The sequence below is a fragment of the Sorex araneus genome, chromosome 1 (assembly GCF_027595985.1).
Source record: "Sorex araneus isolate mSorAra2 chromosome 1, mSorAra2.pri, whole genome shotgun sequence".
In the NCBI taxonomy this organism is placed as follows: Eukaryota; Metazoa; Chordata; class Mammalia; order Eulipotyphla; family Soricidae; genus Sorex; species Sorex araneus.
This window is the reverse complement of record NC_073302.1, coordinates 237245564-237261140: the sequence shown is the minus strand read 5'-3', so window position 1 is coordinate 237261140 and position 15577 is coordinate 237245564. Positions and strand designations below refer to the sequence as shown.

The 15577-nt window shown below is 38.2% G+C and overlaps 1 protein-coding gene across 1 annotated transcript in view; it reads left to right on the top strand.

Annotated features, from left to right (window-relative positions):
- The window catches only part of FRY (FRY microtubule binding protein), a 474614-nt gene that overhangs the window by 102292 nt on the left and 356745 nt on the right, over positions 1-15577 (top strand). The window contains exon 2 of the mRNA XM_055132608.1: positions 11965-12137. The gene's annotated coding sequence lies outside the window, so the exon portion shown is untranslated. The remainder of the gene's footprint in view (positions 1-11964; positions 12138-15577) is intronic.

Below are 15577 nucleotides of genomic sequence, written 5' to 3'. Positions count from 1 at the left end.
TTTTCATTCTAATCTCTAGTTCAGTATCCTTAACTTGCTTTGACTATCTTATTCTGTACCAAACAAAATTATCTACTTTCTACTGGGATGACAACAAAAGCCTTTAAAATGTTCTTCTGAGGCTATGTATATATACATATACATATATATGTTTGAATTCTACAGTTTTCACGTAGGCAGACATTTTACATCTGTATTAAATAATGACCAATAGGCATGAAAATAATGAAAGCAACTGTATACACATAGAGTCATAGAGTCCTGATTTTAACATAGCCCATTGCCAGTGGTATTTGCATGTTTTAAAACAAACAGATGAACATGCACAAGACAACATAAATTTATAGCTGACAAGAAATTTTTGAGCTATTTGCTTGGTACAAATAATACTTACTATGTAAATTCTTTGAATCATGCCTTAGGTTGGTTATTCGCATCCACATGTCTAAAAAGAGTTATTGATTTCATCAGATTCCTGTGGTGTGGACTACTTCTTTCATGGTATTTATCTTTTTTTTTTTATTGAATCACCGTGAGAATAGTTAACAAAGCTTTCAGGTTTAAGTCTCAGTCATACAATGATCAGACACCCACCCCTTCACCAGTGCACATGTTCCACCACCAAGAACCCTAGTATACACCCCTATCCCACCCCCCACCCTGCCTGTGTGGCAGATGATTTTCACTTTACTCTCTCTTTACTTTGATTACATTCAGTTTTCGACAGAAAACTCACTATTATTATTTGGAATTTCCCCCCAACAATCAGACCTTCTGAAAAGGCATCACTAAATCATTTGCTTTCTATTGCTGATAATGAAGAACATATATGTCACATGGCCACGATAGCGGCTGCGCGGTTTTGGAATTCTGGTATTTTAGTAATTAAGTCCAGAGGTATTTCTGCCAGCAGCTGCTGCGTTCCGAGTTTTGTTTATATGCCTCTGGGATTATGGCTCTTCAGGAGTGGAGGAGCTGTTCGTGGGCGGCCGCTCGGGGTCTCATTTGAGCGGGGAGCAGGGCCGGTTCTGCACCCCCCATGGTGAGATTTCCTGCACGCCCCTTCATTGCAGGCTCCTACCTCTCTGTCCAGTTGGCTCTGAAACGTGGTGGTCGCCATGCTGCCGCAAAGGGGAAAAGGCCGAGAGACAAAAACCCTTCCCCTCCCGGGGCTGCATGGGGCTGTAGCTTAGTTCACAGTCCAGGAGCATTTCTGCCAGCAACCGCTGCATTCCGAGATTGGTTTGTGTGCCTCTGGGATCATGGCATTCAGGGGCGAAGGAGCAGTTCCTGAACGTTTTTTTTTTTGTATATCAGGAAAGGTCACTGAAGAAATAGTCCTGGTCCCCACATACTGGAGCCATGTTAGTAGAAGCTCAGTGTTGCTGGGATTCCATCTGGAGAAGGTGGGGAGACTGCACCTTCTCCATCTGGGGCACCCTGGTGTTATTAGCTGGGTCTGGGGTCCGGGGCATTTTCCAGTGTGGTGCCCACCAGCCAGGATTCTTCACTGCTGAGTGCGGCCCAGAGTAGACATTCTTTCAGGCATTCTTGAAGTTCTGTATTGTTTAAATTAAAGGTAAAGACATAGTTTAGGAGAAGAAACTTCTTGTCAAGTGAAAAAAGTTGTTTAGCTCTTGAGTGTTTGTGTGTATCTATGTAATACATACATGCATATATAAGCACACACATATATACATACATTGCAGATGATGGAATCAAATAATTGTTTTCAGACTTACGTATTTATTTTATCAGCTGAAATCCAGAACATTTTCAAATCCTGACCGTTTGATCATGTATTAGAGAAAGTACATTGAATTTCCCAAAAGTTTTACTGAGGCATATAATAAATTGCTCATATTTAAAGTGTATAATTAGAGTAGTCCTGACATGTGTTTATGCCTGTGATGCCATCACCCCAAACATTTAACCATACCTCTTATTCACTTTATCTTACCTGGGGCAGGGAGGTAGCATGGTGTGTAAGGTACTTGCTTTGCATGCTGCTCACCCTGGCTTGATCTCTGACACTAAGTATGGTTCCTTGCGGTCCTGTGCATAGTGGGGTATAGCTCAGAAACAAAAGCAAAAATGTCCCTTTGTTCCCTTCCTCCATCCTTTTCCCTTTCTCACCACTGATCTTATATACATATATTCAGATTGTTATAGAATCTTACAGAAATGAAATCACAGTATGCACACTTTTTAGTATAGCATAGTCCCACATTTTCTTGCCATCTGTATTTTGGTGAACTCAGATGTACTTGTTGAATTCAGATATACTTTGATTTTTTCTTTCAGTGTTTTCAGATATTTTGCCCACTCTTAATTAAATTGCTGGTTTTTTTGTGTGTATTGATATTTTCTCCCAAGTTCTTTACCAAATGTACCAAATATATGCCTGGAAAATATTTTCTCCCAATCTGTGACAGCTTCATCCTCTTCTCTTTAAAATAGGTTTTTATTTTAATTAAGTCCAGTTTACTCATTTGTTTTTTATGGATTCAAAGTTTTCTCCTACATATAAGAAAATATGTCGTCCCAAATTTGTGTTTATGTTTGTGGGCCATTCTGAGTCAGTTTCTGCAGGTGGTGTGAGCATAGATCAAAGTGTTTGCTTTTGCATACCATCCATGTAATTGTCTTGTCACTGTTTGTTGGAAAAAGTAACTGTTTTCTCCACAAATTATTTGTGCATCCTTGTCAAAAATCAGTTGTCCATTTATGTGTGGGTGCATTTCTGCCCTCCTTGTTCTCTTCCTCTCTTGTGTATATGTGTGTGTATGTGACATAATTTGTCAGAAATTTAATATCTCCAAGTATTCCTTAAACAATTTTTATTGTTCAGAGTTTTATTGCTAACAGAAAAAAATTTTTTTCTATGCATTCATCTTGTATCCTTCATCTTGAAGAATTTATTAATCTCGGTAACTTTTCATAGATCTAGTCCATATTTTCTCACAGATGATCATATTATATGCAGATATAATTTTTTAATTTTCCTTTCCAGTTTACATACCTATTTCTCTATCTTGCCTATTTCAGTGAAAGTGTCTCTGTAGTACAATGCTAAATTTAAGTAGGTAAAAGATAAACCTTTTTTCCTGTTCTTCTGCTTAGAGAGAAAACATTCATTTTTCATCATTAAATGCAGTGTTATCTTCATTTTTTATTATTGTCCTTTATTAGTGTCTTCTTTGTTGGATGTCTCTACTAGAAACATCAGCCTGTAGTCAGATTTATTTTATTTTATTGGGAGGAGAAGGTTGGAGCAGCACCCAGCTGTGCTCAGGACTTACTCCTGGCTCTGTGCTCAGAGATCACTCCTGGCATGGCAAGATGCAGGGGAACATACATGGTACAGGGGATTGAAACCATGTTGAGTGTGCAAGGCAAAAACCTTAATCACTGTACTATCTCTTTGACCCTAGATTAATTTGACTATAAAAAATGATATCACTGTATCACTGTCATCCCATTGCTCATCGATTTGCTCCAGTGGGCACCAGTAACTCTTCATTGTGAGACTTGCTGTTACTGTTTTTGGCATATCGAATATACCACGGGGAGCTTGCCAGGCTCTGCCGTGTGGGCGAGATACTCTCAGCAGCTTGCCAGGCTCTCCGAGAGGGGCAGAAGATAAAAAAAAAAAAATGATAGTCTAAGAAAATAATTTTTTTATCTGAGTAATGACAGCTACTTAGTATTTATGTGAATTTATGTGATATCCTCAACATGCTGTTACTGTGCCTTGTGTGTGTGTTACAAACAGACAAAACATACATGTATTAACTTTTGTATCAAGGTTATAACACTCCTTCTGATTCTTTGAGGAGTACATCAGAAGCGTTCTGTCTTATACATTGCAGCATTTTAAAGAATAGAGGGTCAATTATAGCTAATTTGCAAAACTATAAAGAATCACAAGATGTCATGTCAAAGGTAAATGCTTAAGGAACTGAGACTAGAAGGGATCAGACCTGATGGGACTGACGCTTCAGCCCAAGAATGAGATAATGAACGTAGCCTCTGGGTAGTAGTATAGAGACAGCGCAGATGCAGAAGACAAGAATCTTGGGACCGGAGCCATAGTACAGTGGGTATGATGTTCGTCTTGCTCAGGGTCAACCGGGTTCAATCCCCAGCACCCCATATGGTTTCCTAGCACCGCCAGAAGTGATTCCCTGAGTGCAGAGCCAAGAGTAAGGCCTGAGCACCACAGATGTGGCCCAAGTTCCCCAACCCCCTCAAAAGAAGACATAGATGAAAAATAAAATAGGGGTAAAAATAACTAATATTGTTTCCCAAGTTTATAGCTGGGATTACTGAATAAATTGATAGTATTTTGGTGAGAGAAAAAAAATCAGGAGGCTTATATTGTTTTGTATATGCTGAATTCCCACCAAATCAGGTTTGGTATACAGTCATATAGATCTAGAACAGAGAGGGTTATAATGGGGCTCCGACTAGAGTTATCAGTATAAAGATGTAAATTGGAATTACAGCTGAGAATGACGAGGAGCATTGACAGTGTTCTTGCTGTCTCACTGCAGTCACTTGCCACTCTTGTTTTAACAACCCAGTTCTGTCTTAAGTTACACTGTCTTAAGTTTTGGACAAAACTTCAAAACTTTTTATTCTTCTTTTTTTTTTTTTTTTTTTGTTTTTGGGTCACACCCGGCGATGCACAGGGGTTACTCCTGGCTCTTCACTCAGGAATTACCCCTGGCAGTGCTCAGGGGACCATATAGGATGCTAGGATTAGAACCGGGGTCGGCCGCGTGCAAGGCAAACGCCCTACCCGCTGTGCTATTGCTCCAGCCCCAACTTTTTATTCTTTTATGAAACCAACTTATAGTTCCATTCCTGAAAAAAACAAATAAGAAAAAAAGACTTTGCAGTCTTTCCTCTTAGAGTCTTTATGGACAGGTGTATCAGAGAACAGTTAAAGAGGGAGACTTATGTCATAGCCTTCTTACCAAACAACTCCACAAGCTGAGAAAATTGGGCTCTTAAGCCCTACCTTAATTTGAGAAAAGGCCAAGCAGTAACACTGGCATTTTTCTGAGACTTATAATATTAAGCAGGAAAGAATGCATGTGTAAGTGAAGTTGATTTCAGGCCAGTAAGAACCAGTTTCAAACTTTTATTAAAACAGTACAGTCTGCTCTATGACATGAAGGCCTTGTGTAAAGCCTGCTTCAGCAAATCCCTGTTTCATAGGTTCTGGAATAGTAATGATTATTCAGGGCAAAGAAAGTGTCTGAAGCCAGTTTTTTAAGTGTAATTTTATATTTTGTTATGAATTGCAAATTATCCAAACCAGTTGAAGTCAGTTTGAACACAGCTTTCTTAAAGTGGTTTCCATATGTCTAATTGGTGGTGGTAGTTAAAATATATACAATATTGTTAACTTGTTTGCTCTTTTAGTCCCGTGTCTTCTAGGATTGTCCAATCTTATTTTTACAATGTCTGTCTTTGCATATATAATGTATGAATTGATCTTATTGCTATTATGTGAACAGTTAATATTAGGCTATATCAGTGTTTTGCAAAGGTCAAAGGTCATTTTTATGGTCTTTTTCCTTCCTCTCTGAAAAGTTCCCTTATCGCTCTTTTCTTCATCAGCAAGAGTTGACCCAGTAGCTTCTTTGTGTGCCACTCTGCACAAAGTGACTTCATATTGCAAAAGTTGTTTGTTCTATGTCTGCTCCTTTCCTAGATGAAGAGGTTCTTGAGAGCAGCGACCTTAGACATGATGCCTAAGACATAGTATCTGCTCACTGTATAGGGAGAGAACTCTTAAAGCGCTCCTGAAGAGTCTGGAAGACAAGGGAAGTCTCAGAGATAATACATAAGTGAGTCTTGGAAGCAAAGGAAGCAGAGAATTTTTAGATGGAAAGGTTAGTCACAGTGTTCATTGTTATCAAGAACCAGTGAGACAAATACTGAAAGTTTTCACTGTGTTTTTAAAAACCAAGAAAGGTTTTCCTAAGTCATATCAAACTATAAGTAACACTTCAAACCAACAACATGCAAACGGCTGTCAGTATAATATAAAGCTCGGATCTCAGTGCTGCTAAATTTGACCTTTATTTTTAATTTTGGGCCACAGCCAGTGGTGTTTAAGGTGGGATTTGGGGACAGTATGGGCTACTAGGGACTGAAACTGCTTTTGCTATATGCAAAGCAAACACTCCACTTCTATTTCTCCAGCCCCCTAACTTCTACCTTTAAGTGACAGATTTCATGTATTAACTCAAACCAGTAACATAGCAGTAACATAGAATTGTTTAGGAGATACACATTAAAACAATGTCAGATATATTACATTCATTCATTTGTATATACTGAACCATCTTTTCATCTCTGGAATAAATTCTGCTTGATCATGATGTATGATCCTTTCAACATATTATTGAATTTAGTATACTAAGATATTTTCTTAAGAAAAAATTTAATCTATGTTCATTAATATTGGTCTGTAATTCTCTTAGTAATGTCTCCGTCAGTTTTTGGTATCAGGATGTTAGTCCCATAGAACAATTTCATAAAATTCTTGTGTTTCTAATTTTCTAAAAGAACATGGGGATAATGTTATTTTTTGAAGGATTCATTTGTAAAACCATCTTAACTTGGGATTTTATTGGGGAGACACTTGATTATTGTTTCAATTTTCTTGCTTGTGATTTTTCTTTTTTGGTTTTATATTTCATCTTAATTCAATCCTGGGGGTTTGTGATTCTAAAAATTAATCCATTTCTTCTACGATTTCCAATTTAGTGAGATACAGTTGCTCATAGTGATCTTTTATTATATTTTGTATATATGTTGTAAATATAAATCCCTTTATTTTGATATAATTTTTTAAGGATTTTTTTCCTGTTTTTCTTCATGAGGCTAGCTAAGGGTTTGTCAAATTTGTTCATCCTTTCAAAGAATTGACTCTTGGTTTCATTGATCTTTTCTATTTTATATCCTTTCTTTCCATTCTAAGTTTTAATACTTTTTCCTCTATTTTCTTTGGATTTTATTTTTCTTTCTCTAGTTCCTTAAGATATGGGGTTGGATTGTTTACTTGAGTCTTTTCTTGCCTCCTAAGAAAAGTAAGACACAGTAAGACAGACTTAAACCTGATGTAAGTCTGTCTTACTGTGAATTTCTTTCTTTGTCCTACTTTCCTGTGTTCCTCCGTTCTGATAGCTTGTGTGTTTATTCTCATTTATTTCAAAGAATCCTTCTATTTCTCTAATTTCCTCTTTGACCCAGTGATTGTTTAGTAGTATGCTGTGTAATCTCTAGGTAATAGAGTTTTTCCTTAGCTTTTTTTGTTTTTCAAAAAGTGGCTAATTTTTAACGCATAGCATTGTAATCTGAAAAGATATTGATGTGATTCCAATCCTCATGACTCTACTGACATTTATTTTGTGTCCCAACATGTGGTCTGTCCTAGAATCTTTTATGTTACAGAAGAAAAACTGCACACTGAGCTTTTGAGGGCTGGAAAGCATGTAAAATGTCTGTGAAGCCCAGCTCCTTCAACTCCTTATGTAGGGCTTTTGTTCTTCTCCTTATTTTCTGTCTGATTTTTCAGTCCAATGGTGAGAGTGGGAAGTCAGAATTTCTTACCATTATGTTACTGTTGATGTCTCTTCTTATGTTTATTATTACTTGCTTCAAAATCTCCATATCCCTTGATTTGGTACATTTATGTTAATAAGAGTTAAGCTCTCTTTATGCATTAATCCCTTAATATATAATATCTCTACCCATACCATCTTTTTTAGTTTGAACTCTATTTTGTCTGAGTACAGCTGTTCATGCCTTTGTAAAGGTATCATTTACCTTTTACATTGAGCCTGTATTTATCCTTGAAGTTTTGGTGGATTTCCTGTAATCAGCAGAGGGTTGGATTTTGTTTCCTTATCCATTCATCTACACTGTGCCTTTGATCCATGAACTCAATCTATTGAAATTTAAACAAATTATTTATATAAAGAAATTTTTGCTATTTTTTATATGGACTTGGGGAATTTTGTGATTTATCTGCCTTTTGGACATTCCCTGATTTTGTCTGATAATTATTTCACTTGTAATTTACATCCTAAGTTTTAAGCTTATGTACTGTTTTACACTTTATTTTTAAGTTAGTCAACATGAAATTACAAAGCTAATTACTTAAAGAAAATCTCAAATTTATTTTAGGAGACTCCATTATTACTCTCCTTCTTTCCAATGTTTTATTTTTCACATATCATCTATTTCCAAGTGGGTTTCTTTGCCTTAAATAGATGACCGTTTACTTTTTCTCACAGAACCAGTTTAGTGGCTATAATTTCCTTTAGCTGATATTTGTCTGAAAATCTTCTATCGCTCCTTTGAATCCAAGTGAAAACTTAGCTGATAAAAGGATTCTTGTCTGTAGGTCATTTTTATTCATTTGGATATGTCATACTGTTCCCTTCTGGCCTCTAATGTTTCACTTGAGAAATCTGCTGTGACTTGAGGAAGAGGGATACTCATTTATGAATATGTGAGTCTTTTGCTTTCTCTTACTGCATTTAGGATTCTCTCACTCTTTGACTTTTCTCATTTTAATTATAAAATGTTTCGGTATTCTTCTATCTAGGTTTATTTTGTTTGAAGAAACAGACAACTCTGAGCCTCCTGTATTTGGATTTATGTCTCCTTCTTCAGATTGGAGAAATTCTCAGCTATTATTTCTTCAACCAATAGTTTTTCTCCTTTCACTCTTCCCTTTTCTTCTTGAAGCTCTGTTATGCAAACATTGTTCCTTTTGATTGAACCATAAATCTTTTTGGTCTTTAAATTTTTTAAAAAAGTGTTTTTATTTTTTTATTGTTTCTTCTCCTTTTTCAAAATCAATTGATATTCAGCTTCTTTATTCTACCTTTGAGACCTAACTTTGTGTTGTTAAGTTCAACTAGTGTTCTTATTAGCTCAGTGACTTTTGTTTGGATTTTTCTCATACCTTTTCTTTTTTGATATTTTCTTTTTCCTTGTTAAACTTCTCTTCTATTTTCTCATTTAAATAAGCGTTGGTATGATTGTTTCTGGAGAGTCTTCCTAATAAGTTTTGAAAATGTTCATATGTTTGAAGTTCTTTCTGGGCTTTTATTTTCATCCACCAATGCAGGTGAATCCTCTGATTCTCATCTGCCTGGTGCTACATGAGTGCTTATTACATGTGATCAGGGCTTATTTCCCATTACCATTTCCATGCCTTCATTTTCTTTTCTTTTTTTTTTTCTTTTTGGGTCACACCTAGCTATGCACAGGGGTTACTCCTGGCTCTGCACTCAGGAATCACCTCTGGCGGTGCTCAGGGGACCATATAGGATTCTGGGAATCAAACCCAGGTCGGCTGCGTGCAAGGCAAATGCCCTACCCGCTGTGCTATTGCTCCAGCCCCCCTTCATTTTCTTATATGTTGCAGCCTGTGGCTCCTTGGGTATTTATTCTCCTGGAGAGAATCTCAACCTCTGTTCTCAGTCTGAGGACTTCTCTATGTCTTGAGTGATGCTCCTTCAGTCAAGAATCTTTAATAGTATCAGGGTGATATTTGCTTCATAGAAACTGTTTGGAAATGTTTCTGATATTTCAATTTCCTGGAAAAGCTTAAAGAGGATTGGAAGTAAGTCCTCTTTAAAGATTTGGAAGAATTCATTAGTGACTCCATCTGGGCCAGGACTTTTGTGCTTGGGGAGACTTTTTATTACCGTTTCAATTTCCTTGATGGTGATAGGTCTGTTCAGGTATTCCAGGTCTTCTTGGTTCAGCCTTCGGAGGCTATAGGAATGTAGGAATTTATCCATTTCCTTGAGGTTTTCATGTTTCATGGCATAAAGCTTCTCAAAGTAATCTCTAAGGATCCTTTGAATTTCTGTAGTTTCTGTTATGTCCCCCTTTTCAGTTCTGATTCAGTTTATTAGGGTTTTCTCTCTCCCTTTTTTGAGTCTTGCTAGACGTTTATCAATATTATTTATTTTCTCTGTGCCTTAGGATCCATCCTGTGATATATCTGAAACTTAAACACTTTTCTTGAAAGTTGTGTTATGAAAATGAATATTTTGGCTATTGTTATCTCAAATTTGGGGTGGGGTGCTTGGGGCCATTTCCTCATGTGCTGAGGGTTTACTTACTCTTTTGCCTGTGCCCAGGCAATCATGTACAATACCAAGATTCAGAGTAAACAGCATGCAAGGTGCCTTCACCCCTGTAATGTTTCTCCAGTCCCCCATTATCTCAAACTTTTAAAAATGTTGTGCTTTTGTTTATTTACTAGAAATAAAATGTGTTTTCATTAAGCTAAGGGTGCTTCAAGCAGTTTCTGGCTTTTAAAATTAATGTCGTTCATTGCCTCTTATTGTTGTAAATGTTATAGTGCATTTTAACTTGTCAAAAATACTATAATTCTTTACGTCTTATAGAAGAAATGCTGTACAGAATTGGCAAAAACCAACTTAATATATATAAACATAGTCACTGAATTATAATTTGCAAATGATAATGGGAACCCTAACCTGGACCTACATACAAAAAAAACCTTTTTTTAAAAAGAATCTTGTAGTTTTGAAACCTGTTGCTATAAATAGATTCCTAAATAATTAGATCTACTTGGCATTCAGGAAACCCAAGTAAACAGTGATTTCTGAAACAGCTCTAAGTCCTTAATAACGTGTGTATCAACTGATTCTAGACACTGGAAAGAGAAAAACAGACGTTATCTGCTTTAACTTCTGACTCACTGCAACACAAGGGTTTGTGTGTGTGTGTGTGTGTGTGTGTGTGTGTGTGTGTGAGAGAGAGAGAGAGAGAGAGAGAGAGAGAGAGGAGGGGACACAGCCCTGTGATATGACTGGAGACTATAAAAAGTTGTGATTTCTACACATTCAGTTAAAGAGCTCAGAACATTGCCACATAAATAGAGCAAGGGGAAAGGGAACAAAGGACACAAAAATGCAAAATCCAAAAAAATAAAAAATAAAAAAAGGAAGGAAGAAAATATGTAACAGGTCAAGCAGGAATCTAGTAAATGCTGCTTTTCTCAGACCATCAAGCCAGTTGACAACTGCAGTTGAAAGCCAGGCAGAATCCCTGCAAGAACATTTACTTTCTCTTTGTTGAGTGGAGGCATCATCCTGTCTGTGGTCACAGCTTGTTTTCAAGACCTCTGACTTTGCTGCGAGACAGCTGAACTTTACAGGAGCCACGTGCCAGGCAGAGCACAGGATGGAAGGGGTGGGTTGGGGAGCAGGGCTGGGTTCCTGGCAATACTGCTCGACACACACCCACAGTGGGTTCCTTCCTGATCATCACCAGCCATCTCTCATCTCCCTCTTGCAGTCAATTTCCAGTTGGCTGTCTGCCAGGCGAGGACTTTCATAAAGATGCATGTTTGCATTGTTTGTGTTGTCTGAAACCATGGTGTAGTAGGGAACATGAAAAATGTTTTCTGAAAACCTTGAAAAAGCTGAAATGAGTGAGAAATAGTTTGAACAGTGAGACCTGCCAAGTTGCTTAGATATTTATTCTTGAAGGGTAAGTTGCATTTGCTTAATGTGCAGGACCAATAGTACAACCTTCCGTGGCACGCCTTACATACGTTTATTGTCTATGAGCACACAGACCCATGTGCCACATCTGCTCACAATACCCAGTTTCCTGAACCTTATGATTTTTTTTTTTTGGATCTCTCCTTCCCTGTGCTATGAACTGTTGAGAGGAGGAGCCACTTAGTAATTCTACACCTGTTGAAATCCACGCCTATCAACTTGCTAAGCTTCCCAAACAAGTGCAGTGTAAACCATGAGAACATCTGAATCTGGGGCGGTGACCAGGGTGGCTGGCGCTGAGTTTGGCTCTTTAGATATTTTTTCTTTAAAGAATCTCTAATGTATCTCCTAGAATGGCCGTTGATGACAGCAATTTATATTCCAGAACGAAGAACAAGCTCAATTCATCTCAAAATGATTATAAATCATCACGGCGAAGTAGTCTGCCACCGGAACTACTCATAGGCAATGACATTCGAGGAAGGCTTCAAAGACACATTAAAAACTTGGACCCTGTTCACCTGAGGCGCCCGAAAAAGAGACCATCCATATTTCCAGGTAGGAATTGTTTCACATGTTTGCTTACCAGTTTAAAAAGAAAAAAGAAAAGAAATAAGACAAATGAGAACTATATTTCTTGGTTAATATTAGGTGGTTCCCTTTTAAGTCCACTGAAGACTTATCTGAGAGCTTAATAAGCATGTTTGAATGTGAATGTAAGAATGATGTGTCATCTAAAAGCACCCCAGCTTCTTTCTTAGCTTTATTTGTTGTAAGGTCTTTCACAGGCTGTAAATAGGCTGGTCTTTTACGACTTCCCAGCAGTAGCAGGACCCAGGAATTGTTTTGCTGGCAATTCTGAAGAATGCCTGGCTGCATTGGACTCTCTCTTGAATGTTCTTTATTTTGGAAGATTATTGTGTTGTTGAGTGAAGCTGATGTTTGTGGGTGCCAGAAATTAACGCTATTAAATACTCAAATGCATGCTTCACATTCCTGTCTTGCTTCAGAGCTTAAAACAATTTGGAGTAAAGGGCTCCAATTAAATAATGTGGTTGGTGAAATTTTTTTTGACTACAGAAGACTTGTGGATTTCTATCTTTATAAGGGGATTTTGATGTCTGTTTTAGATGTCCGTGCCTGGATATTATAGATGTGTAGATGCTCTAATATGCTGGTGACAGTGAACCTAACTGAAGGGTCTCTGAAGATTGATATTTTGGAAGAATTGTCTTGTCAGTTTAATTTTGATACAACGTGTCATGGAATTTTCTTAAGAAACTGAAAGTAACCCTTTCATTGTAATTAATTCGTTTATAGGTAGGCCAGAATAAACTTTGCTTGTGGGGAGGCACTAAAAGTAGGTAAAGATTAGGACCGTAAAAAAAAAAAGTAGGTAAAGAATCAAACAGTGTCTGTATTGCAAACCATAATGCCCCAAAGGGTTGGGGGGTGGGGTGGGGGGGAGAGAGAGGGGGTGGGGAGGGAGGGAGGAGGAAGGGAGGAAGGCTGGATGGGAGAGAGAGAGAGAGAGAGAGAGAGAGAGAGAGAGAGAGAGAGAGTGAGGGAGAAGGGGGAGGGAGGGAGGAGGAATGGAGGGAGGGAGGGGAGGAAGGGAGAAAGGCTGGATGGGAGAGAGGTGGCAGAGGGGAAACTGGGGACATTGGTGATGGGAAACATGCATTGGTGGAGGGACAGGTGTTGGAATACTGTATGACTGAAACCCAATCATGAACAAGTTTGTAACTCTGTATCTCACACTGATTCAATTTTTAAAAAATGATACCAGCTCTCTAACAACCAAATCCTTGTCCTGCTGTAGGAGATAAGTGATCTAGATGATGATTTGGAAATATGGAAACTTGAATTAAAAATCACCTTTCTTGAGGAGGGTATCACTGCCACCCATTAGTTTACCCCTAGTGTTGCCCAGATATTGACCCCTTCAGCAGAAAAAAAAAGAAAATGAAGCCGGATTTATAATGGGCCAGAGGTGTAAGTGCAAGAGTGCAGGGAGGAGAGAAGAGTACTCAGAGCACCGTGGGTGTGAAGTGTCTAGAAGACATAGTCACTCTCTGCATATTGTCTTTGATCTGAAGATAACAAAGAAATCTGTCTTGTTATCCTGAAACTCAAAGACTGGAACACTGTCTCAGGATTGAGTTCACTACTTTTTCTTTGGGATGTTCTCGAAGACCTGTTCTTCCCTTTCAGTCATTTCTTCCTTAATTCTTTGGGTTAACACCTTGAACTATGTATTGAGTCATTCCTTTTTCTACTTCCACCAGCACAGCCCCACCCTCGTGTACCACAATGTTTCTCCTTGTCAGACAATCAGATGTCAGGAGTCTCACTGCCTCCAGTCATTATTCCTATGGTAGCCTCTTTTTCTCAAAGGTCATCCAGCTTTGAACTGTTAACTGTGGCTGCAGCATTGTGAAAATACCTCTGTGTCAGCATAGACCTCATGCAAGTTACACTTTCTAAGATCTTAGATTGTCATGATTCATTTGGCAGGGCAGAATTGCTTTGAATTAGGACAAGTGTGTTCTACATTAGACCATGCCACTTAAATTGCCATGTGTATTCACCAAGTCACTTCACTTAACACCTAAAGCCTTCAGGTACATTATTTTTTTTATTACCTTTGTATTCACTGTATCATGTATCACTGTAATCCCATTGATCATCGATTTGCTCGAGTGTGCGCCAGTAATGTCTCCATTCATCCTAGCCCTGAGATTTTAGCAGCCTCTCTACTTGTTCTTCCCAGTGGTGCCACATTGGAGGCTCTCTCAGAGTAAGGGGAATGAGACCCATCATTGTGACTGTATTTGGCATATCAAATATGCCGCAGAGAGCTTGCCAGGCTCTGCCGTGTGGACAGGATGCTCTCAGTACCTTGCCAGGTTCTCTGAGAGGGGGAACTAGGCTATAAGAGGTCACACGGCCATGAATTCTTTGTTTTATACCTTTGTATTACTTTTGTATTATTTCTTTTACCTTTTTCAACCCCATTTCCTTCCTTGACAGCAACAGGACAAAGACTTCTCAACCTTTGCCCAATCTCTCTGGTAGACTAGCTAATTGGCAAGTTAGGGGTTTGCCCGAAGTTTGAACAATTCTGGCTATTGATTGATATTCTTTTCTTGTTATTTTGATGGCTTCTGGGAGGGGTGCACTCAGAAGTGCTTGAGCTGAGGATTACTTCTGACTCTGCTCAGGGTGTCTCTAGGGTGCCAAGGACTATGAGGTGTCAAAGAACAAGTCCAGGCCTCCTGCATGCAAAGCATACACTCTGACCCGTGAGCTATATTTTCAGGCCTGGCTTCTTAATTTCTAATTTCATTTTAAATACAGCATCATTTCATAGAATTTTTGCAATGGAATCACTTAGAATACCATAGAGCACCACACCACAGTTCCCAGCACTTGAAAATAGAAATGTATTATACAGCTCAGTGACTGTACACAAAGGTAAGATACATTTTACATGGGTTCTGAAGGTGGTAGAATATCAGGCACAAGTTAATGTAAAAAAGTGGCTAACTAGAACCAATATATAGGACTTTTAACTCCAGTATTGATGTTACAGAGTTTCCTCTCTATTATTCTGCACTCAAATGCCAACTATTAATCATTTGTTCAACAAGATCCAAGGCTGGAAGACATGTCAATACTCCAATATGAGTTTACTCCCATCTTAACATGTACAGAGCTCTATCTCCCTCTCAAGTTTCATATTTTCAGTCCTGTGTTAGATGATTCATTGAATGACCCATTAATTCATGAACTCTTCACTACATTCTTACAGTACACTAGAGGTAGACCTTCAAGAATCTAGCTACCCTTTGCCCATTTCGCCTTTCAGGGACACTGCATGCTGTTGATAGTTATTTACCTCAAACACAAATCTGCTTTATTTCCTTGTTTATGCTTCTTCGGGGTTATGTTGCACTTAACCCCTTGATATGAAGTAGAAAAGAATGCATATTCCC